The sequence below is a fragment of the Nicotiana tomentosiformis genome, chromosome 11 (genome assembly GCF_000390325.3).
Source record: "Nicotiana tomentosiformis chromosome 11, ASM39032v3, whole genome shotgun sequence".
Classification (NCBI taxonomy): Eukaryota; Viridiplantae; Streptophyta; class Magnoliopsida; order Solanales; family Solanaceae; genus Nicotiana; species Nicotiana tomentosiformis.
The window spans coordinates 124,837,875-124,861,363 of record NC_090822.1 but is presented as its reverse complement, the minus strand read 5'-3'; the positions used below and the strand labels follow the sequence as shown (position 1 = coordinate 124,861,363).

The 23,489-nt window shown below is 36.1% G+C and overlaps 1 pseudogene; it reads left to right on the top strand.

Moving 5' to 3' along the window:
- Positions 1–2,487: 2,487 nt before the first annotated feature.
- On the top strand, positions 2,488–5,284 carry LOC104116275 (protein trichome birefringence-like; annotated as a pseudogene).
- The last annotated feature ends 18,205 nt before the right edge of the window (positions 5,285–23,489 follow it).

The following is a 23,489-nucleotide window of genomic DNA, read 5'->3' as shown; positions in this document are numbered from 1 at the left end:
TCAACCATACAAAAATTATCTAATTCTGACATTGGATTGGCTTTCAAATCTTAACTTTTTATTTTTGAATTCTTTTATAAAAATCTAATTTTTCTTCCATAAATTCACGGATTCATGATGTAAATGAGTATGGAATCATGAAATATAACTAATTTCGGATAAAGAATACTTACCCAACTCAAACTCGTGAAAAATGCCTCTGAAATCACCCAAAACCGAGGTCTAAAACTCTAAAAATGAACAAAAATGTCTGACTCCGACCATATATATTCTGTCCAGGCAAGTCGCATATGTGAGATGCGACTTTGTCAAAATTTTCAAGCCAAAAATTATGATACCAGCCTTCGGTCAATCGATCATAACTTTCTGTACAAATGTCCAAATGATGAATGGTTTATTTCTATGGAAACTAGAATCAAATGGCTACAACTTTCATGTTTTGATAATTTTAGATTCCTTATAGATTGCGAGATATAAGCTTCCAAAGTTAGTTTTGCGCATCAGAAATTTCGCGCACTGCTAACAATAACCAGCAGTTAAAAATGACCTAAAAATGGTCTGAAACCACTCCGAAACTCACCCGAGCCCCTCGGGACCCTGTCCGAACACACCAACAAGTCTCAAAACATATTATGGACCTACTCGAGGTCTCAAATCATACATAACAACGACGAAACTATAAATCGCGCGTCGATTCGGACTTATGAGTTTATGAAATTTTCAATTCTATAACTCGCGCCGAAACATGCCAAATCAATTCAGAATGAACTCAAATTTTGCATGCAAGTCATAGATGACATAATGGAACTGTTTCAATTTCCAAAATCGAATTCTGATCCCTATATCAATAAAGTCAACTCCCGGTCAAACTTTCCAAAAATCTTCTATTTTTCAACTTTCGCCATAATGCGTCGAATTGTCCTACGGACTTCTAAATCCAAATCCGAACATGCGTCTAAGTCCGAAATTACCATACGAAACTATTGGAATCATCAAAATTCTATTCCGGGGTCGTTTGCTCAAAAGTCAAATCTCTGGTCAAACTTTAGAAATTCAAGCTTTATAAAATCAAACCTTTTATTTTTTTTTAATAAAAAAACTAAAGGAAAACGTGCCTACACCTCGGAATAACTTCAAAATTTGTACATAAGTCACAAATATTATTACGAAGCTGATCGAACTCTCGGAATCTAAATCGGGATCCGTTATTAACAAAAACCCAATTATGACCAAATTTAGGAATTCTTAAACCTTTAAATTTCTAGTCTCCGTTAAATATCGATAATTTGAGCTAGGGACTTTCGAATTCGATTCCGGGTATACGCCCAAATCCCAAATTATGATACGGACCTACCGGAACTATCAAAATACTAATCCGTGTCCGTTGGCTCAAAACGTTGACCGAAGTCAATTTAGTTGAGTTTTTAAAGCTCTATTTCATATTTTATTCAATGTTTTATATAAAAACTTTCCGAAAAAATTTACGGACTGTGCATGCAAGTCGAGGAATGCTGAATAATGCTTTTCGAGGTCTCAGAACACAAAAATAAATATTTAAAATTAAAGATGACATATTGGGTCATCACATTTACTCCACTTGAACTCGTATATACTAAATCATGTTAGGTAAAGATGTATATTAATTAACTATTATTAAACGACAAATTATTTATCAAATTCATACGCTACACACTTAATAATTTAATTCATGCATTAAGTATGAGTAAATATTTTTTTACAGCAGGCATCATCCGAATGACTCAACAACTGCAAGAACCAAACCTGCCAATAAAACCAAATTATGCAATTTTCTCTCCAAACATTAATAAAAATATGAAAAAAGGAAAGATGAATCTATTTTACAAACTCACCCCTCAAATATAGAAGCATATCCAAAATTTAAAATTTATAGTTCTTAAATTGCTATTGAATTCATAACTCGTTGAGTGCAATTAAATATTTTTAAATATTTAATTTTTTTTAATATAAATATAAAATCTAATCAAAAGCTAGTGGGTTATTCATAACACATATCTGCTTAGTATACATTTAGCTCATAAGCCTTAGAAACAGTTTGTTCATATACAACACCGCCATAATGTTAGAGCTAAAGAAAAACTTGTTTTCACCAACTTTCAAGGCTCCATCTTTTAGGACTCAAAAAACCATGGCATTAACTTTTAGTATCACATTCATGTTTGTTACCTGTGCTGTCTTTTTTGTGTTCAATAATCCTTCACTTAACAGTTCCTCTGTTTGGTTCAAGAAAATATTGGCAAAAAGGTCACATTTTTCCACATTTTTCTCTCATTATAATTTTTCTTCTGTTTCTCAAAATGGGGTTTCAATATCACTTGATAAAACCAATATCTCCCAAAATGGTCAAAAGGGTTTTAATAATAATGAGAACTTACAAAATATGACAAATGATAAAGATACAGGAAATGAAAAGAATGAACCTTGGTGGGGAAAAATGAGTCATTGTGATATAAATGGGTGAAAGATGAATTTGGACCTTTATATGAACCTGGTTCATGCCCTCTTATTGATGGGCCATTTGATTGTTACAAAAATGGAAGGCCAGATAATGGTTATGAGAAGTTCAGGTGGCAGCCTAATCACTGTAATATTCCAAGGTAATTACCAAAACTTTGATGAAAAAATCTATGTTTTGGTTTCTTGATTTGTATGAAGGGTAGCTTTGGCGTAACTGGTAATGTTACTGCCATGTGATTAGGAGGTCACGAGTAAGTTGTGAAAACAGCCTCCTGTAGAAATGGAGGGTAAGACTGCCTACAATTGTCCATTGTGGTCCGGTACTTCCCGGACCCCGCACATAGGACCTTAGTACATTGGAATGCCCTTTTCTTGATTTTTATAATTGAGTTCAATTTAGTGGATGTTCCTTTTTTGATATGGTGTTTTGATTCTTTTTGAAGGTTCAATGCTAAAGAAATGTTGGAGCTGCTGAGAGGAAAGAGATTAGTTTATGTTGGTGATTCTTTGAACAGGAATATGTGGGAATCAATGGTGTGTTTGCTTAGAAACTCTCTTGAAGACAAGACCAGAGTTTTTGAGGCCTCTGGTAGACATGATTTCAAGAAAGAAGGTGCTTACTCTTTTATATTCTTGGTAAGGTTTTCTCCTTTGACTGTTGACTTAATTAACATAATTCTCATATTTGTCGAGAAAGACTTAACGTAACTGGTAAAGTTACTGCTATGTGACCAGTAGGTCACGAGTTTGAGTCGTGGAAACAGTTTTTTGCAGTAATGCAGGGTAAGGTTGTGTACAATAACCCCGTGCACAACGGGAGCTTAGTGCACCGAGCTGCCCTTTTTTTCTCGTATTTGTCAAAAAGTTAGCAAATCTTAGTAAAAAGACATATTGAAAGGGGTGAGAGGAAGCCTAAATTTCAGTAAGAATGTTGTCCAAGACTTGTAAATAATGAATCTAATTTGCTGGAAACTTAGTTTTATGGTATGAATGACAATGTGGCATAGATTTAATGAACAAATTAGGTGTCTTGTATGCCAAATGTTTATGATGATTCATTAAATGAAGCAACATCATTAGCGAGGATTCATATAACCGACCCCATTTGCTTAGAATTCAGGCGTAGTAGTAGTAGTTGTTGTTATTAAGCTTTTGCAAATGAGAATGAAATGTGCTGATTATTTGAAGGATAACAGTTTTTTTATAAGAGTTCTATATTATATGCTGCAAACAAAGCTTATGGTGTGATTGGAAATAGAGCTAGATTTGATGTCTTGTGTGTCAGATATTTATGTTGATTCATTAAAAGCAGTGACATGATCAGTGAGGATTCACATAGCCGTCCCCAACTTGCTTGATATTAAGGCGTAGGAGTTGCTGTAGAACAATATTGATTAGACTTCTATATTACCTTAATAACCAACCAATTTGGTTTCATTAAGTCCTTGAAATAATTTGCTAATCTGTTGCTGATCAATATTTGAGCAGGACTACAATTGTTCAGTGGAGTTCGTTCGTTCGCCTTTTCTGGTTCAAGAGTGGGAAGTACCTTGTTGAGAGGTCATGCAACAAATACAAAGGCGCTGACATTCTTGTATTTAACACGGGGCATTGGTGGACTCATGAGAAAACATCTGCAGGGTACCTTTCTGTTTCTTCATTTCTATTTGGATTTATGCATCTCTTTTTGCTAAATCTATGAATAGGAATAGGATATCTATTTTCATATATATATATATATATATATATATATATATATATATATATTTCCTCGCATAAATTTTTGATGTGGTCGGTTCTTTCTTTTGAAAAGACTACCAAATCGTCCACATAAGAATCACATATATGTCACTGAAAATTTCTGTCGTCGCTCTTTGATTTAGCCATGTGTTGACAAACTTTGTAGGAAAGGTTACTATCAAGAAGGTAGCCATGTTTATGGTGAACTAAATGTAGTCGAGGCGTTTCGCAAGGCAATGACAACATGGTCAAGATGGATTGAGACCAATGTAGATCCAATGAAAACTCAAGTTTTCTTCAGAGGTTATTCAGTCTCTCATTTTAGGTAACTGTATTCTATGTTGCTCGGATTCTTCAAAAATAGTGACCGGTGCGTGTCGAATCCTCCAAAAGTAATGCATTTTTGGAGGATCAAACACATGTGCGACAATATATTTGGAAATTCTCCTGTAAACTCTACATAATGAGAGCTAAAACTTGAAAATGACAAGTAATCTTGGCTATTTTTCTGATGCATTTGCAGTGGAGGGGAGTGGTATTCTGGCGGAAAATGTGACAGTGACATTGAACCACTGAAGGATGAGAAAGAATTGTCGCCTTCTCTGTATCCGCCAATAATGGGAATGTTAGAGAATGTGATCAGGTGGATGAAGACGCCGGTCTACTACTTGAATATTACTAGAATGACAGATTTTCGCAAGGATGGACATCCATCGGTATACAGAAAGCCAAACATGACAGACGAGGAGAGGAAGTCGACATTAAGGTACCAAGATTGCAGCCACTGGTGCCTTCCTGGTGTACCAGATACTTAGAATGAGCTCCTATACGCGCAACTTCTGATGAAACATTATCAGAAACAACAACAACAACAACAACAGCAGCAGCTGCAGACTGGTTCTTAGGTTAAAATAGCTTTGTCAATGTGCCAAGTTTGCAGCCATTGGTGCCTTTACTGATGAAACATTAATAGACATATCACGGGCAACAACATCGCGTAGGTTCTTAGGCAAACATAGCATCACTAGTGTAACAGCTCAGTGCACAAAGCTCCCTTTATGCGTGGGTGTCTGGACCACATTGAATTTATTGTATGTAGCCGTCTTACATTTATGTAAGAGGCTATTTTCACGGCTTGAACCCGTGACCTTCTGGTCATATAGTAGCAACTCGTACTGTTGCTTTTTAGCGTCACTAGTTTGTATATATGATATAGTCAGACAGAAAGTGCCTCTGTTGTTTGTAGTTTTTGCTCATGGGAAGTGAGGGAAGTACAAGATATACTCTTCTTTCCTTCTTTATTTCCAGTTAGATAGGAATAGAAGAGAAAAGAAAATCTAACTCTTTCCATGTCAGTTATCATACTCTAAAGTATGTCCCTTTTGTGCTTTTGGCCTAAATTGTCTGAAAATTGTCTGAAGTATGTTAGTAGGATTTTCTTGCCATTGATTAATATTTGACTTCAGATACCTGTTAAAAACTCTTCTTCTCAAGTTTATCAAAACATCAAGAAGCAATATTGTCGTCTCAATAATACAATAATTATAGGTAGGGGTGTTCATGGTTCGGTTTGGATCGGTTTTTTCCTAAAAAAGAATCAAACCAAGTAAGTCGGTTTTTCAAATTTTGGAACCAAACCAAACCAATTAAGTCGGTTTTTTATTGATTCAGTTTTTGTCGGTTTTTCGGTTTTTTCGTTTATTTATCGCTTTTTTCTTAAATATGTGACATATACTACCAAACACATATTGCGGTGACTACATTTTCAACATACATATCAAACCAATTGCTCTTTGAGAAATCTATCATTTATCAAGATATATTGATGATAATTGAACCAAATAGTAATGAATAATTTTAGGACTCAATTAAAAATAAATTATTTTTAACATGAAATAAATTCTTGTACTTAGCAAAAGAAAATTATCAATCAAACTAGAATGTAAAGGCAAATAACTAAATTATAATAATAGCAAAAAATTAGACTAAAAGTGAAAACTATTAAAATGTAACATAAAATTTTAGAAACTTTGTATAAAAATATACATATATATAGGTATAATAATAAATTTTAAATAATTATTTCTATATTCGGTTTGGTTCGGTTATTTTTTTTATTAAAACCAAAACCAAACCAGATTTGGCCGGTTTTTAAAATTCAAAACCAAAACCAAACCGAAAAAGTATCTGTTTTTAGTCGGTTTGGTTCGGTTTTCGGTTTGCTTCGATTTTTCGGGTTTGTATGAATACCCCTAATTATAGGTAGTAATCTACAATAAACATTAATTAGTAACCGCATAAAAATGATAACTATTCTATTATCGGTGGACAAGAGGAGTTGCTCAGATGGTCAACACCCCCCACCTACAACCCCATGATCGTGGGTTCTAGTCACTAAAGAAGCAATATAACTCCAACAAAGAGGATCAAAGGGGAATCAAATGGGGAGGGGAATTAAAAAAAAAAAAAAAAAAATCTATTATCGGTGACTCATATAGTTATCATCTGCTAGCAGATATTAATTAAACTAAACTGAAAGTGTAAAGTCATTTAAGTTGTTATATATTGTCTCATAATATATAGTATTGTATTGTATTGTACTATATCGTTTTGATGTATACAATATTTGGATAGATTGTATTGTTTTTCGTCGCTTCATGATGTAATCTACCAACAATATGAAGATTAAATTTGTAATATTATAAAAAAAAAAAGTATAAGGTAGAATATATAAAAAAGTAGGGTAAAAGATAAAATATGATTATTTAATAATATAGAAAGGAAATATGAGAGGAAAAAAATAAGGGAACGACGCGATCACACTAAATCGATCGTTCTATAAAGTGACACTTTTCGTCGTTACGGAACGAGGATTTAACGATATAATCCAAACAAGCTGTTAATTCTTGAGCATAACGAAACCCATGCAATTTTGTAGCCATATACGTGTAGATCGAAAACAATAAATACAGAGCTTTTGTGGAAATAATTAAGCAGCTGCACTTTCTTAAATAGTTCTTAGCACGTGTTTCTTTTGATTGTGATGTGATTTCATGATGTTACATTATTTAACCAATTCATTATTGATTAGGAGAAGTTAGTAAATTTGGAGTAAGCATAAGTCCGTAATAATACCTATTTGACATAATGGTAAAATCAACATGTATTTATCTTTTCTTAATCATATTGTTTTTTCAAGCTAAGTTTGACTATTTTCACTTAAATTCATCGTACGTAAGTGAGATGGTAAAATCAAAACGAATTTATCTTTGTCTTGATCATATAATATTAAAGAAACTGGTGTCGAAAACATATTCGACGTTAGAATCGATTTTAACATCCTAATATCATTCTCAGAAGAGAAATGACTTTTTCTATATCTATATCTATGCAACTAGTTCTTTTTAACTCCATCTTATTGGGAAAAAAAGAAGATAAACAACGACATACACTTATCAACTCGTATAAACGACATACACTTGTCAACTCGTATATCGAATCTACTTTGCTTTATCCTATCATTTTTCTTCCTTTGTGATTCAATCACAGCTGATATTTAGTCAATTGTGGTACGTCGTACACCAATAACTCCTATTCTACAAAGCACAATCAAATCATAATTTGAACAGTTTTTCTGTCAAAATTAGAAAATAAGGGACATTCAATAATTATTTCTACCAACAGTTTTGGTCCATGTAATCACAAGGTAGCCTATTGAATTCCTACGAGTTGATCAAATATTTCTTAGGACTAGACATCCATGGTCCAATCTTATAGATTCAATCAATGCAAAATTAAAATTCTTAACTAATTTTCTTCGCTTTGTTTTATTAAAATAGTGACATATCTGGCGGCTAATTAGCTGTCTCCCTATTTTCTTCATAATAACTAATTTGATAGTGACCAGCCGAGTAGTGGTATTAATAATCTGTGTTCAAAATCAAAATCAGAAAATTAGAGAAGGAAAACATTAGTTCAATAAACAAAATATAAAACAATTTCGAGCACACAAGTTGCTTGTGTGTCCTTAAAGAATTTAACCCACTCACTAGTGCCCAAGGTTATGAATTAATTCCTCCAGGATAGAACATAATAACTATTTTGTGATAGCGGCACTACAAATCACAGAACTTTAGCAAACTCAACAAACGGAGCAAATCACACTTGACACTTATATTTATTTGAAAAATAATACAACAATGTAGAAAGAGGGGAGAAATTTTCAGATTTTTCATGTTTCAAAAATGAGGCCAAGCCTATAAATTTATAGATAATGAAAGGGTGAGATGAAGAGGTAAAATCCAAGAGGTGCCTCTTCCATTTTCCATTTACACTCTTTAAATAAAAATCCAACAATCCCCCGCATGAATTGGGAATGGCTATATGATGAAAATATGCATAACAAATTGCGTGATTCGCAAGTAAGGATTAATTGCATCAGGATAAGTAGGTTTTCCTTTGAACTTTTCGTAGTGAACTTATATCGGATATACTCGGTCAATCGATATCTTTGATATCTTTAAATCATCGAGTTTTGGTGTATACCTAGACAACTATAAGTCACACAATCAAACCTTAACCGTCTTTGGTTCTCATTGTTGTGTTCGTTTTAGCCATGAACTCCACATGGTTCATAAGTGCATAGAAAATTTGCCTTACTGAATTCTCCTTGAAGCGGCTTACACTTCACACTTACATAGGTGATTCCTAAACATGTTGTAATGACCCGACCGGTCGTTTTGATTTCTAGAATCCTGTTTCCCTAAATAAGACTTTCCGTACATGCTTTTACTGTTTTATGACTTGCGGGGATGGTCAGTTCCGGATTTGAAAGGGTTCAGCTTGAAATCGGAACACTTGGTTCCTTATGTTGGCCTTATAAGGCTAAGTTTGACTTCGATCAACATTTTGAGTAAACGACCTCGGAATCGAGATTTGACAGTTCCAATAGGTTCGTATGATAATTTTAGACTTGGGCGCATGTTCGGATCGAGTTTTGGATGATCTGGGAGCGTCTTGACGCCTAATAGTGAAAGTTGGCTCTTTGAAGGTTTTACAAAAATCTTTAAATTTGGTTTGGAGCGGGTTTTGGTGTTATCGAGGTCCAAACGGAATTCCGATATAGGGAATAACTCTGTAATATCATTTAAGACTTGCATGCAAAATTTGGTGTCAATTCGAGTAGTCTAAATACGTTTCGGCGCATTTTGAGTGAATAGAAGAACTTGAAGTTCACAAGTTTGATTCAATTGGTTTTGGGGTGTGATTCTTAGTTTTAATGTTGTTTCGGGCTTTCTGAGAGCTCGAGCGAGTCCGTTTTATGATTATAAACTTGTTGGTATCTTCTAGCGGGGTTTCGGGCCCCCCGAGTGTCGATCAGACGAGGCTCAGACCAACTTAGGAGCATGGAGCCACAACTGAAGCTCCCAGATCTGTCATAATCGCACTTGCGTTTGGCCAGCCCTGGAACCGCAAATGCGGAAGATTGGGCGCACCTGTGCGACCGCAGGTGTGACTAGGCCCGTAGAAGCGGCCCCTTCTGTCCGCAGATGCGGAGACTAGCCAGGTGAGGGAAAAGCGCACCTGTGAGGCATTTGTCGCAGGTGCGAGATCGCAAATGCGGCCAAGGCACCGCAGGTGCGAAAGTCGCTGGGCAGTGAGGGTTCATTTAATACAGACTTAGGCCATTTTTATCACATTTTCTCTCACTCTTGGGCGATTTGAGAGCTTTGAAGGTGGGGATTTCGACCTAGCTTTGTGAGGTAAGTAATTTCTACTTAATGTGAGTTTAATACATAGATTATGGATAGATCTTAACATAAAAATTTGTAGAAATCAGGGGTTAGATGAAAAACCTAGGTTTTGATTAAATTGGGATTTTACCACGAAAATAATTATGGAACTTAGTGAAAATCATATATTTATGTTCCTATGGTTATGGGTAACAACTTTCTTCGAAAAGTTTCGGAATCCGGGCACGTGGGCCCGGGGATGAATTTTAGGAATCTTGAATTTAGGGTTGGATAATTGCTTTAATAGCGGGGGTATGAACGTTTGAGCGTAAATTGATTAATTTATATAATGTTTGATAAATTATGAGTCGTTTGGCACCAAATTTGGAGGTTTGAGCACGTTCTTGAATCGGAAAGTGGGCTTTGAGATGAGGTAAGTCTCCTTTATAACCTTGTAAGAGGTAAGTTTTTCCATAGGCGAATTAACTAATATATGTGACTATTTGTGGGGGGCTACGTACGTACGAAGTGACGAGAGTCCGTGCGTAGCTACTACTTATGCTAAAGTCCAGGTAGTCTAGGACCCCCCATCATGCCATACTTGAAATAATTGCGCCTTTACTTGTCGATTGAATTGCTTAAATCATAATTTCCAAAAATTGTAAGAGGATCCCAAAGGGATAAGTTTCACTTAATTGAGGGTATGGATAGAACACTTGACTGCAATTGAAAAACTTGTGTTTCTTTAAGTGTTTTCTATTATGGGAGCGGGCCGAACGCCTCAGCAGATTAAATAGATGTATCTATGGTTCACGTCGTTCGACCCTCGGCAGTGCAAAATTTAAATATCGTTATGTTGGTTCGGGCCGTACGTCCTCGACATTAATTGCGCATGAATATTATTTTGGGATTTTATACTCATATTTGATATTTCTCCAATGTTTAAATGGAAGATAAATTTGGGATTAATAATTGTGAAAAAGGGTATTTTCCATCACTTACTGTTGAGTTTTAGTATATTTATTGTAAGCTATGCTCAATTATGATTTAAATTTATTATTATTAGCCTTAGTAAGTGTCAAGTCGACCCCTCGTCACTACTTCTTCGAGGTTAGGCAGGATACTTACTGGGTACATATTGTTTTATGTACTCACGCAACATTTCTGCATTTAACTGTGCAGGATCTGAGGCAGGAGCATTTGGATATCCATTCGGAACACATTCTTGATCTGGGTTCGAGATTCCACGGTGAACTGCCCTTCCTAGTCGTTCAGCAGCATGCCAGAGTCCCCCTATTATTTTGTTTCTATCTATTCCTTTTCAGGCAGTAGGATAGATATCTTTTGTATATTCTACTAAGTTGCCCATATACTTGTGACACTAGATCTTGGCACGCCTTAGTAGACTTGTGATTTTGGGTTTTGTTCTTACGGTTATTAATGTTCTCGCTGTTTTCATTTAATAATTTAAATCGGTTTTCATTAAATCTTTTAAGTAAAAGAAAAAAAAAGATCACTATGTGGGAAATCATTAGGTTATTAATTGTTGGCTTGTCTAGCAACGGGGATGGACGCCATCACGACCTGATATGGAATTGGGTCGTGACACATGTAATCCCATAGATACACTATTTGATATACCATGTATCAAACTTAGAAACCATTAAAAAGCCTTAAAGTTTTATCCTTGATACTGAACATTGTCTCATCACGAGAATGGATCAAATATTTTTATTTGACAATGTTGAACCATCACTAATAATTTTGTTTGAACTCCTTAATCCTAGATCTTGGGATCTCCAGTATTTTAGGTAGAATTACCGCCATAATGACTTGTCTGCGGCCATAGTCACATTCTCCTCGATGATTTTTCAACTACCTCTCTAGTTAGGCCTTTTATAAGTAGATCTAACACATTATCGCTTGCATTCACGTAGTCAATTATGATAATTCTCCTAAAGAGTTGTTGTCTAACAGTTATATGTCTTCATTGTATATGACGAGATTTTCCGTTATTCATAATGCTCCCAGCCCTTTCTATTACCGTTTGACCATCGCAATGTATGCATATATGTACCAATATTTTGGCCTAAGATGGAATTTGTTGAAGGAATTGTGGAGCCATTCAGTTTCTTCACCGACCTTGTCTAAGGCTATAAAGTCGGCCTTCATTGTAGAACGAGCAATGTATGTTTATTTGGATAATTTCCAAGACATCACTCCTCCGACTGTAAAAATATATCCACTTGTGGATTTATAAACAATTAAACCAGTAATCTAATTTGCATTAGTATACCCCTTCATTACTACGAGATATTTATTGTAGTGCAAAGCATAATTTTGAGTATATTTCAAATATCTCAAAACTCATTTCATTGTTACGATAGTTCAATGCGAACTTTCTTATGTCGTAGACTAATATGTCTCGACTTTCTATTGCATATCAGATTATTGACTACACTTAATGTAGCAATATTATATTATATCAACAACTGGAATAATTGGTATTGGTTGTGGCCACAACCTTTTAATATAGAACATATTTCGCAACAACCCCACCTTTTTTCTAGCATTTGTATGCTATTTATTATTATTCCAAAATGTAATACAGGTCTACATGTAACGACATGACTTGTCATTTTAAGAATTTATATTCCGTTCGGTGGCTTAAGGTCTCAAGCAACTTTGAAATGTGTATTATGACTTGCGGGGGTGGTCAAGTTTGGTTTTCAGATGATTCAAGATTTAATTGAAAGAACAATTCTTGTTTTGGAAGCTTAAGTTGAAATAATAGACTGGATGGTGAATTATGTGTAACGATCCTAAAATAAAGTTTTGATGATTCCAATAGCTCCGTATGGTGATTTTGGACTTAGGAGCGTGTCCGAAAAATATTTTGGAAGTCCGTAGTGAAATTTTGCTTGAAATGGCGAAAGTTAAATTTTTGGGAAGTTTGACCGAGGAGTTAACTTTTTGATATCGGAGTCGGAATCAAGTTCTAAAAATTTTCATAGATCCGTTATGTCATTTATGACTTGTGTGCAAAATTTGAGGTCAATCGGAATTGATTTGATAGGTTTCGGCATCAAATGTAGAAGTTGGAAATTCTTAAGTTCCTTAAGCTTCAATTGGGGTATGATTCGTGGTTTTAGCATTGTTTTATGTGATTTGAGATTTCAACTAAGTTCGTATGATGTTTTAGGACTTATTGATGTATTGGGTTGAGGTCCCGAGGTCCTCGGGTGAGTTTCGGGGTGGTTTCAGATCATTTTTAACTGCTGGTTTGTTTGATAGCAATGTGCGAAATTGATGATGCGCATAGCTAATTTTGGAAGCTTATATCTCGAAATATATAAGGAAAATGGAAATGATCAAATCATGAAAGTTGTAAAACTTTGATTCTAGTTTCTAGAATAATAAACCATTTATCATTCAGACATTTGTACAAAAAGTTATGATCGATTGACTGAAGCTGGTACTGCAGATTTTGGCTACAGCAGTGTCCATCGCCAGAAATTTCTGCTGCACAGGGATGACTTTGGGAGCTTATATGTCACAATCTATCATGAGTTAGGTGATGAGAAAAACATGAAAGTTATAGACCTTTGTATCTAGTTTGAAGAAATTTAAACTGTTTGGCAGTTGGAGTTGAGTACAAGAAGTTATGATTGATAAACTACAGACTATCATGAAAGCGTTTGATGTTTTCAGCATAAGCATGTATGATCCAAAGGTCCATTTTTGGTTCTATAGATCAAAATTAGATTTCGAGACTTCTGAGATTTTGATAATGAATTATAAGAGTGATGTGGAAAGTTTGGTATAATTTCATCGAGTTGCGATTGGATTTTTAGCGTGAAACATGAGTTAATTATTTAACGAGCAAAATTGATATCGCATTGAGCAAATGAGCTCCAAATTGAGTTTCGATTGAACGACTAGGTTCGTATTATTATTTGTGACCCATAGGAATAAGAATCGTCAAATTCCGAGTTCGTATGATGGAGTTAGAGCATGTTTAGTGAAAATAAATAACTGTTGGTGCAAGCAAGTTCTGGTGTGGACTTTTAGTGACGGAAAATGGACTTTTAGTGACGGATGGGGAGAAACTTAAGGACCAAAAATGGTAATTTCCTTCATTTCGTTTTGGATTTTTAGAGCACGGTTCTTGGGCGATTTTGAGATTTTTTTTACGGTTGCGAATTGGGTAAGTGTCCTATATCCAAAAGTGATTATATTTCATAAATCAAGATTTTTACAAAACTTTTCAAGAACGAAAATTTTAGATTTGGAGATCTAGTTGTTATCGAAATTTGATAAAATTAGTATGTGTGGACTCGTAATTGAATGGGTTGTCGGAATTTGTGAGTTTCGTCGGATTCCGAGATGTGGGCCCCACAAGCGACTTTTTAGTTAAATTTCTGATTTTGTTGGAAAATTAGTATTGTCATATGGAATTAATTCCTAGAATTAGTATTGACTAAATTGAGTTAATTTGGATAGATTTGAGCTGTACGGAGGTCAATTCAAGCAAGAAAGCAATTTTGGAATATCGGCCTAACTTCAAAAAAAAAAGAAGTAAGTATCTTGCCTAACCTTGAGTGGGAGAAATTACCTCTTAGGCATCGAGTCTTATGTGCCATTTGTGAAATGTGAAAAGCCGTGTACGCGAGATGACGAGTACGTACCCGGGCTTATATGTGCAAATTTTATTGGGTTAAAGTCTTAGGCATTATTGTGTAGTAAATTGGATAATTGTTGGCATTTATTAAATCATCTATTTGCTATGCCTAAATCCTTGTTTGTTGAATTTGTTTTTATATGACAATTTGATGTGATTGTTACTTGAATATTTATGTAAATTCCGTGAGTTTGTTGATTTGATATTTCCTGGAAATAATTCTATTATGGATTTTCCATCTGCAAATAATTAATGAACGAAGCTTAAACTGAGGCGTTAATATAATTATCAAGAATTTGGATTAATGAAGGCGTTGCCCTATACTGAGTATTTTCTATCCCTGTTAATTGTTTTTGAGGTTTTATATACGTTGTGTGGAGCCTTGGGCTATTTTTGAGAAATTTATTGATTTTACTATATCATTGGAATTGGTTGTGGTTGTTGGACAAATTGTGATATGAATTGATTGTGTTGTGTTGTCGTGATAATATTCCGTGTAAATTGTTGTGTGATTTGAGTTTTTCTTATGAGGATATAAGGGTGGCATTTCACTGTTGATATTATGTGGGTATAAGGGTGGCATTTTACTGTGGTTATGTGTGTTGGGATATTGTCTGGGTAGAGTGATAAGGGTGGCTATTATACGGAGCGATAAGGGTCTGGACTGTAATTTTGACCTTAGTCAGAACAGTGTGAAGATGACTCCGTAAAGGAGTTCCGTTTGCTCCGTTGGATGATTTTGGACTTCGGAGCGTGTCCGGACTGTGAATTTGAGGTTTGTAGCTGATTTAGGCTTGAAATGGCAAAAGTTAAATTCTTGAAGATTTTGAACGGTAGTGGACCTTTTGATATCGAGGTCGGAATTCGATTTTGGAAGTTGGAGTAGGACCGTAATGTCGAATACGACTTGTGTGCAAAATTTGAGGTTAATCGGACATGATTTGATAGGTTTCGGCATCGATTGTAGAAGTTTGAAGTTTCAAAGTTCATTAAGTTTGAATTGGAGGGTGATTCGTATTTTTAGCATTTTTTGATGTGATTTGAGGGCTCGACTAAGTCCGTATGGTAATTTAGGACTAATTGGTATGTTTGGTTGAGGTCCCGGGGGCCTCGGGTGTGTTTCAGATGCTTAACGGATTGAGTTTTGGACTTATGGAATTGTTGAAGCTATCTGAGTTATGGTGTTTTTGCACCTGCGGTGGGGAGACCGCAGGTGCGGAGTGAAGGGCGCAGGTGCGCTGTTGGTCAAGAAGGTTTGTGAGCGAAGGTGCAGAAGTCAAGCCGTAGGTGCGGGCTCGCTGGTGTGGCCCAAAGCTCGCAGATGCGGTCCCAGCCATTTTCGCACCTGCGATGAGTTTTCAGCAGGTGCGGGTGAAGGCTCGTAGAAGCGAGTTTGCTGGGCAGAAAATAGGATTTTGAGGGTTTATTTCCCATTTCGATTTTAGAACTTTTTGAGAGCTCGGATTGGGCGATTATTTGAGGGATTTTCAGAGAAAACTTTTGGGTAACGTTTCTTAACTCATTTATGGTTATATTCCACTAATCTATGGTTGATTTCATCATTTAATTTTGGATTTTGGGTTTTGAATGAGATTTTGTCATCAGATTTGGATAATTTTGGTACGAGTGAACTCATGAGTGAATGTGTGTTTATATTTTATGACTTTTACCCGATTTCGAGACGTGGGCCCGAGAAGACCTTTTGGGGTGATTTTTTAATTTTTCGCTTTAGCTTTGATTTCATTAACTATATTAGTTTCTTATAGTTATATTTTATGATATGTAATTGATTTTTGCTAGATTTGGACCATTTGGAGTCGGATATTCGTGGAAAAAGCATTGTTACAGATTGATTTGAGCTTGGTTCGAGGTAAGTGGCTTGCCTAACCTTGTGTGGGGGAAATCCCCTTAGGATTTGGTACTGTTGTCATATGTGAGCGCCGTGTACGTGAGGTGACAAGTACGTACACGGGCTATTTGTTGAAAAACCCGATTTATTTTACTGAGTAGCAACTTGTTTTCCCTTTAAATTGAGTTATATCGTTTAAATGAGTATTAGTCTATTTTTATTCTTAATTAAGATATTCCAACATGCGTAGTTATCCTATTTAGTCTAATATCACATGTCTACGTGCTTTAACTGCTTATTTGAACTCTGTGACGCATGCCTAGTTGATTTCCTGTTTTTCCTTGTTCTTTAGCAGTCTTTACTGTAAAATTCTTGCTGTTAACTATGGTATTTATTGGTTGAGTTGTGTGTTTACTTTTGAGACTACGAGGCGGTTCCTTGAGAGTTCTCCCTGCACATTTACTTTTGAGACTACGAGGCGGTTCCTCGAGAGTTCTCCCTATATATTTACTTTTGAGATGACAAGGCGGTTCCTCGGGAGTTCTCCCTGTATATTTACTTTGAGACTACAAGGCGGTTCCTCGGGAGTTCTCCCTGCACATTTACTTTTGAGACTAAGAGGCTGTTCCTTGGGAGTTCTCCCTGCATATTTACTTTTGAGACTACGAGGTGGTACCTCGGGAGTTCTCTCTGTATATTTATTTTGGGACTACGAGATGGTATCTCGAGAGATTCCCTGCTGTTTACCCCTGTGTGTTGTACTGTTGCCTTGCTGTGTTTCCTTTTGTTAAATTCTAGTCTCTTATTATATTGTATATTCTCTTGCTTTATTTATTATATACCAGTGGGCCTGACCTGACCTCGTCACTACTCGACCGAGGTTAGGCTTGGCACTTACTGGGTACCGTTGTGGTGTACTCATGCTACTCTTCTGTACATATTTTTGTGTGCAGATCCAGGTATTACTTATCAGCCCTGCTATTAGCTAAGAGTTCTTGCTGCCGTACGGAGACTTCAAGGTACATCTGCCGCGTCCGCAGGTGTGATGACCCAAAATGTCAACTTTAAATTTAATAATTAATTTTGTATTCTAAGACCTCGAAAAGCACTATTTATCATTTTTCGACTTACGTGCACAGTCCGTAAAATTTTTCGGAAAGTTTTCAGGTAAAAAATGAATTAAAATGTGAATTAGAGCTTTAAAACTCAACTGAGTTGACTTTGGTCAAAATTTTGAGCAAACGGATCAGTGTTTTGATAATTTTGGTAGGTCCGTATCGTAATTTGGGACTTAGGCGTATGCCCAGAATCAAATTCCGAGGTCCCTAGCCCGAGATATGGAATTTTGATGAAAAATTAAAAGTTTAAGTTCAAATAGTGACCGGATGTCAAATTACGTGCAAACGGCCCCGGAATAGAATTTTGATGATTCCAACAGCTCCGTATGGTGATTTTGGACTTAGGAGCGTGATCGGAATTTTATTTGGAAGTCCGTAGTAGAATTAGGCTTGAAATGCCGAAAGTTGAATTTTTGGGAAGTTTGACCGAGAGGTTGACTTTTTGATATCGGGGTCGAAATCCGATTCTGAAAATTTTTATAACTCAGTTATGTCATTTATGACTTGTGTGCAAAATTTGAAGTCATTCCGAATTGATTTGATGTGTTTCGACACAAGATATAAAATTTAAAAGTTCAAAGTTCATTGATTTTGATTTGAGGTGTGATTCGTCGTTTTGATATTGTTTGATGTAGTTTGAAGGCTCGACTAAGTTCGTATGGTATTTTGGGACATGTTGGAATAATTGGTTAAGGTCCCGAGGGTCTCGGGTGGATTTCGGAAGGTAAACGGAATGGATTTCGGACAAAGAGTGCTGGAAATTTCTGTTGCAGAAATTTCTGTTGCAGAAATTCCGTGCGTGGAGCCAAATTTGGAAGCTTATATCTCGCAATTCATAAGGAATCAGAAAATGTGCAAAACATGAAAGTTGTAGTCGTATGATTATAGGTTCCAGAAAGTTAAACTATGTATTATTTGGACATTTGTACAGAAAGTTATGACGGATTGAATGAAGGCTGGTAGAGCAGTTTCGCCAGAAATTCTGATGCATGCAGCCGACTTTGGGAGCTTATATCTCGCAATGCATAAGGAATCAGAATAATTGCAAAACATGAAAGTTGTAGTCGGTAGATTCTAGTTTCCAGAAAGTTAAACCATTTATTATTTGGACATTTGTACATAAAGTTATGATCAATTGAAGTAAGACTGGTAGAGCTGTTTCTGGTAGACTTTTAGTGACAAAAAATGGACTTTTAGTGACGGATTGGCAGAAACTTAAGGACCAAAAATGCTCATTTCATTCATTTCGTTTTGGATTTTTGGAGCACGGTTCTTGGGCGATTTTTGGACAATTTTCACGGGAAAACATTGGGGTAAGTGTTTCTTATCCTATATTGATTATATTTCATGATTCCATACTCATTTACATCATGAATCAGTGAATTTATGGAAGAAAAATCAAGATTTTTGCAAAATCTTCCAAAAACGAAAATTTAATATTTGGAGGTCGAGTTGTTATCGGATTTTGGTAAAATTGGTATGGGTGGACTCATAATTGAATGGGTTATCGGATTTTATAAGTTTCGCCGGATTCCGAGATGTGGGCCCCACGGGCAAATTTTGAGCTAATTTCGGATTTTAATGAAAATGTATTATTTTCTTATGAAATTGATTACTATAATTTTTGTTAACTGTATCGAATTAATTATGACTAGATACGAGTTGATCGGAGTCGGAAAATCGATGAAAAAGCATAATACTTGGTTAAATTGGAGCAAGTCGAGGTAAGTGACTTGTCTAACCTTGTGTGGGGGAAAATTCCCCTAGGATTGGTATTGATGTGATTATTGAAATGTATTGAAAATCGTATGCACGAGGTGACGAGTGTGCACACGGACTAAATTGTGAAAGATTATATTTTTAAATTGTATAGATCACTGTTGCGCATTTATTAAATTAATTTATCTTGTTATATTCTTCATCATTGATCTGAGATATGTACTTCAAATTTGTTTCATCTTTTCTTACTAATTATTTTACCTTTTTAGTTGAAACTTGGTTTCTTTTATTCTGTGCATTATTTGAAGGTTGATTTTTTTAAAATTAAATATTATTAATATGAAGTATTTGACATTTTTAAACTTGATATTGAAGCAACGTAGTAAAGATTTTGAAATATTATTTTCCTAAATTATTTACTCCTGAATATTTTTATACTTATTGTGAGGGAGCCGTGAGCTCTTTATTGTGAAAAAATATTATTGTTGAATTATTTTGACATGAGCCGTGAGCTCTTTATTATGGAAAAATATTATTGATGAATTATTTTGACATGAGTCGTGAGCTCTTTATTGTGGAAAATTATTATTGATGATTTATTTTGGCATGAGCCGTGAGCTCTTTATTATGGAAAAATATTGTTGTTGAATTATTTTGACATGAGCCGTGAGCTCTTTATTGTGGAAAACTATTATTGATGATTTATTTTGGCATGAGCCGTGAGCTCTTTATTGTGGAAAAATATTGTTGTTGAATTATTTTGGCAAGTTAAATTATTTGAGCACTTGAGGTGTAAATTGTGATATATTGTGATATTGATACGCATGCGGTGGTATAAGGTCTGGGTGTTGAAACGCATGCGGTGAGATAAGGGTGGCTTGATACGCGTGGCTAGTAGGGGTGACTACTAGAAGTCATGCGGTGTGATAAGGGTAGCTAAAACGCGGGATGCTATTTCGGGAAAAATATTTTCTTTAAATAAATTGTGAAGGCTCCCGCGGTGATATAAGAAAATGAGATATTGTGAATGTATTTATGATTTGGGACTACGAGGCGGTACCTCGGGAGTGCCCTTGTTGACATTGATTTATGGCCGTAGTTGCCTTTGATTATTACTGTGATTTTCATAAAGTTGAAGGAAATTCTGTTTTGATTTCCACGAGATATTATTTGCAATTATTTGGTGTCATTAAATATGACATACTATTTGAGTCATTTTCAATGTTATTTTATTTTACTACATTGATAAATATTTTACCATGCCATTATTATATTCCAGTAGGGCCTCACCTGACCTCGTCTCTACTCTACCGAGGTTAGGCTTGGCACTTACTGGGTACCGCTGTGGTGTACTCATACTACGCTTCTGCACATCTTTTTGTGCAGATCCAGGTACATTTTACCAGCCTAGACGTCAGTGAGTTACTTGCGCATGGAGACTTCGAGGTATATCTGCCAGCGTCCGCAGACTCCGGAGTCCCCTTCTATCATTTTATGTTGCTTCCTTATATTTTATTTAGACCTTGACATATAGAGACATTGAGAATAAATTCTTAGAAGCTTGTGACTTATTTCTACCGGGTTTTGGGAGTTGAAATTGTTTGAATTGTAGTTTATTTATTTCAGATATTTATTATTATTCCGCATTGATAGGCTTACCTAGTCTTACTCTTAGAGACTAGGTGCCATCACGACATCCTACGGAGGGAATTTGGGGTCGTGACAAGTTGGTATCAGAGCACTAGGTTCATAGGTGTTATGAGTCACAAGCAGGTTTAGTAGAGTCTTGCGGATCGGTACGGAGACGTCTGTACTTATCTTCGAGAGGCTATGGAACTGTTAGGAAATATTCACTTCTTTGACTCCTTATCGTGCGGCATTGATTTAGCTTGAAACATATATCTTATATTCCTTTGTATCCACTCGTGTATGACATTGCGCACTCAATATCAGTTGTGCGTCGACGATTCGTAATGTCGTATATGGACTATGAGGGAGCCAGAGAAGCTCAAACATCGCCTCAACGTGTGGTTCCGACTGAAGATGCGGACGTATTGAGAGATCACCTAGTGAATTATGTGGGGGTGCAACGGACGTTGGCGTCTGGTTGATTTATACAAGCTGTGAAGGTTATTATTGAGGATCATTGGACGTTGTGACCTATGACTTCGTGCTGAGTAGGGGGAGTCCACTACCAATGGGTGGATTGCGGGGTCATGTATTATATCAGTTTTGGCCTGAAATGTATATATGTGGTACTGAACGGTTCCCTAAAATTTACAAATGTTTAAGACCTGAGATTTTGTAGAGGATAAGGTTGGGACTTGCGGCATGTCCGTCTCCTTAATAATCCTATACTTCAATACCATTATAGAAAGAACTCTAAATTTACAGAAGGTCTACTCAGCGTGGACGCGACTGTTGCAGATTTTGGAGTGCTTCGGAGTAAGTATAGTTGTTGACGAGATTCTGGACTATGTGGTTCGTGCCAAGATTTGTCTGTATGGAGCTCTACTTTTGTGATCGTTGTGTATAAATAGGGGTAAGGGTTACCCCAAAGAAGAATCAAAGAGTATGTTAAGAAATGGGTCAGCTCAACAGTGTTGAGTCAGCATAACAAAAGAAGAAATTTGTCTTGGGAGAGATAATTCTCCACCAGTGTTCGTGGTAAGACTATGAAGAGGGCAGATCAGCTAATGCAACACCGCCCACTTGGCTCAGTTCTCAGAAATGCTTTTGAAAGAGTTTGTTTTCTGGACTCTCCGTAATGCGTGGCGCATAGGGTTTGAACGGTTGCGTCATGTCACCATTGACGATTTCAAAATATGCCATCAAGTTCAATAAGTTAGCCCGTCATACTCCTACTTTGCTTCCTACACCCAGAGGGCGAGTCCATAGACTCATTAAAGAACTCAATTATGATCATAAAATTTTGTACGACTCGGGAGCTACAAGCTGATACTTCATTTCTGCTAGTTGTACAAATTGCCAAGATATTAGAATGTGTTCGGGGTGGAAAAAAAAAAGAAAAAAAAAAGAAAAACAAAAAAAAGAAGGGAAACTAAGGAGAACAAGACGTCTCAAGGTTCTGGGGGATTCAGTGGATTCTACTCTGCAAGTATAAATCATTATGGAGGGGGCTCGGGCAGTCGGCCAGCCGAGTCCGCACATCGGATTACTCGGGGTGCTCCAGTAAGTTCTTTTAATGCACCACCAACATGAGTTCCTTCAATGGTTATTCCAGTTATCTGCACAGACTCAATATGAGCAGCCTAACCCGCAAAAGGGTTGTTATGAATACGGTGATACTAGGCACATCATGAGAAAATTATTTGAAACTTGGGAGAGGCATATTTCATCAAAGCACTCAGGCTACGTGCCCTATTTTAGTTACTACACCACCCACACGACCAGTTAAGGGTGGAGGACATACGGGTAAAAGGCATCCTAGAGGTGGAGACCCAGCCGTTGATATATTTATTTTACGGTATGGCGGAGGTCGCTACATCAGATGGTGTCGTTACAGGTACGACCTCGATTTAATATAAAGGAATAATTTCCTTAAGTTGATTCGGTTCTCAATATCGAAACGAGTCTTCCTATTGTGCTCCACTTATGAGTGAGCTTCATAATTCTATAATCTACTTATGTGTTTACCCCTGTTAGGAGATTTTATGGAGATAACTATGCCTATCATTTCTTGTTGGTCACTAATAAGAGCTGCGAGGCTAAATGTGACTTTCTGTTACTCATTTCGGTAAATTTTGATATAAATTCCGAATAATTAATTACAAATTGTGAATTATATGCCTTACCGGTATGGGGTTCATTATGTGTTGTGATTTGGTGTAACCGAAATTATTTAAAAGGAGAAAATAGAAATTTTCAATTGGCACAATGTGCATATTACTTGTGATTCAGAACCGAGGACGAGATCCTCGCATTTTAATATAAACTGATATGTTTAAACCGGGCTACGAGCTGCAGTGGAAGTTATATAAGGACGAGATCCTTGTGAGGAAAATTCTTGTGTTTAAGTTCTCCCTTGTGAAATTAAATTTGTACTATAGTACTAATAGGAGTCATGCCTGTTAGGCTTATTTGAAAATTCTTATATGAAATTCTCTGTGCATAGTAGTCAAATTCGTGTGGTA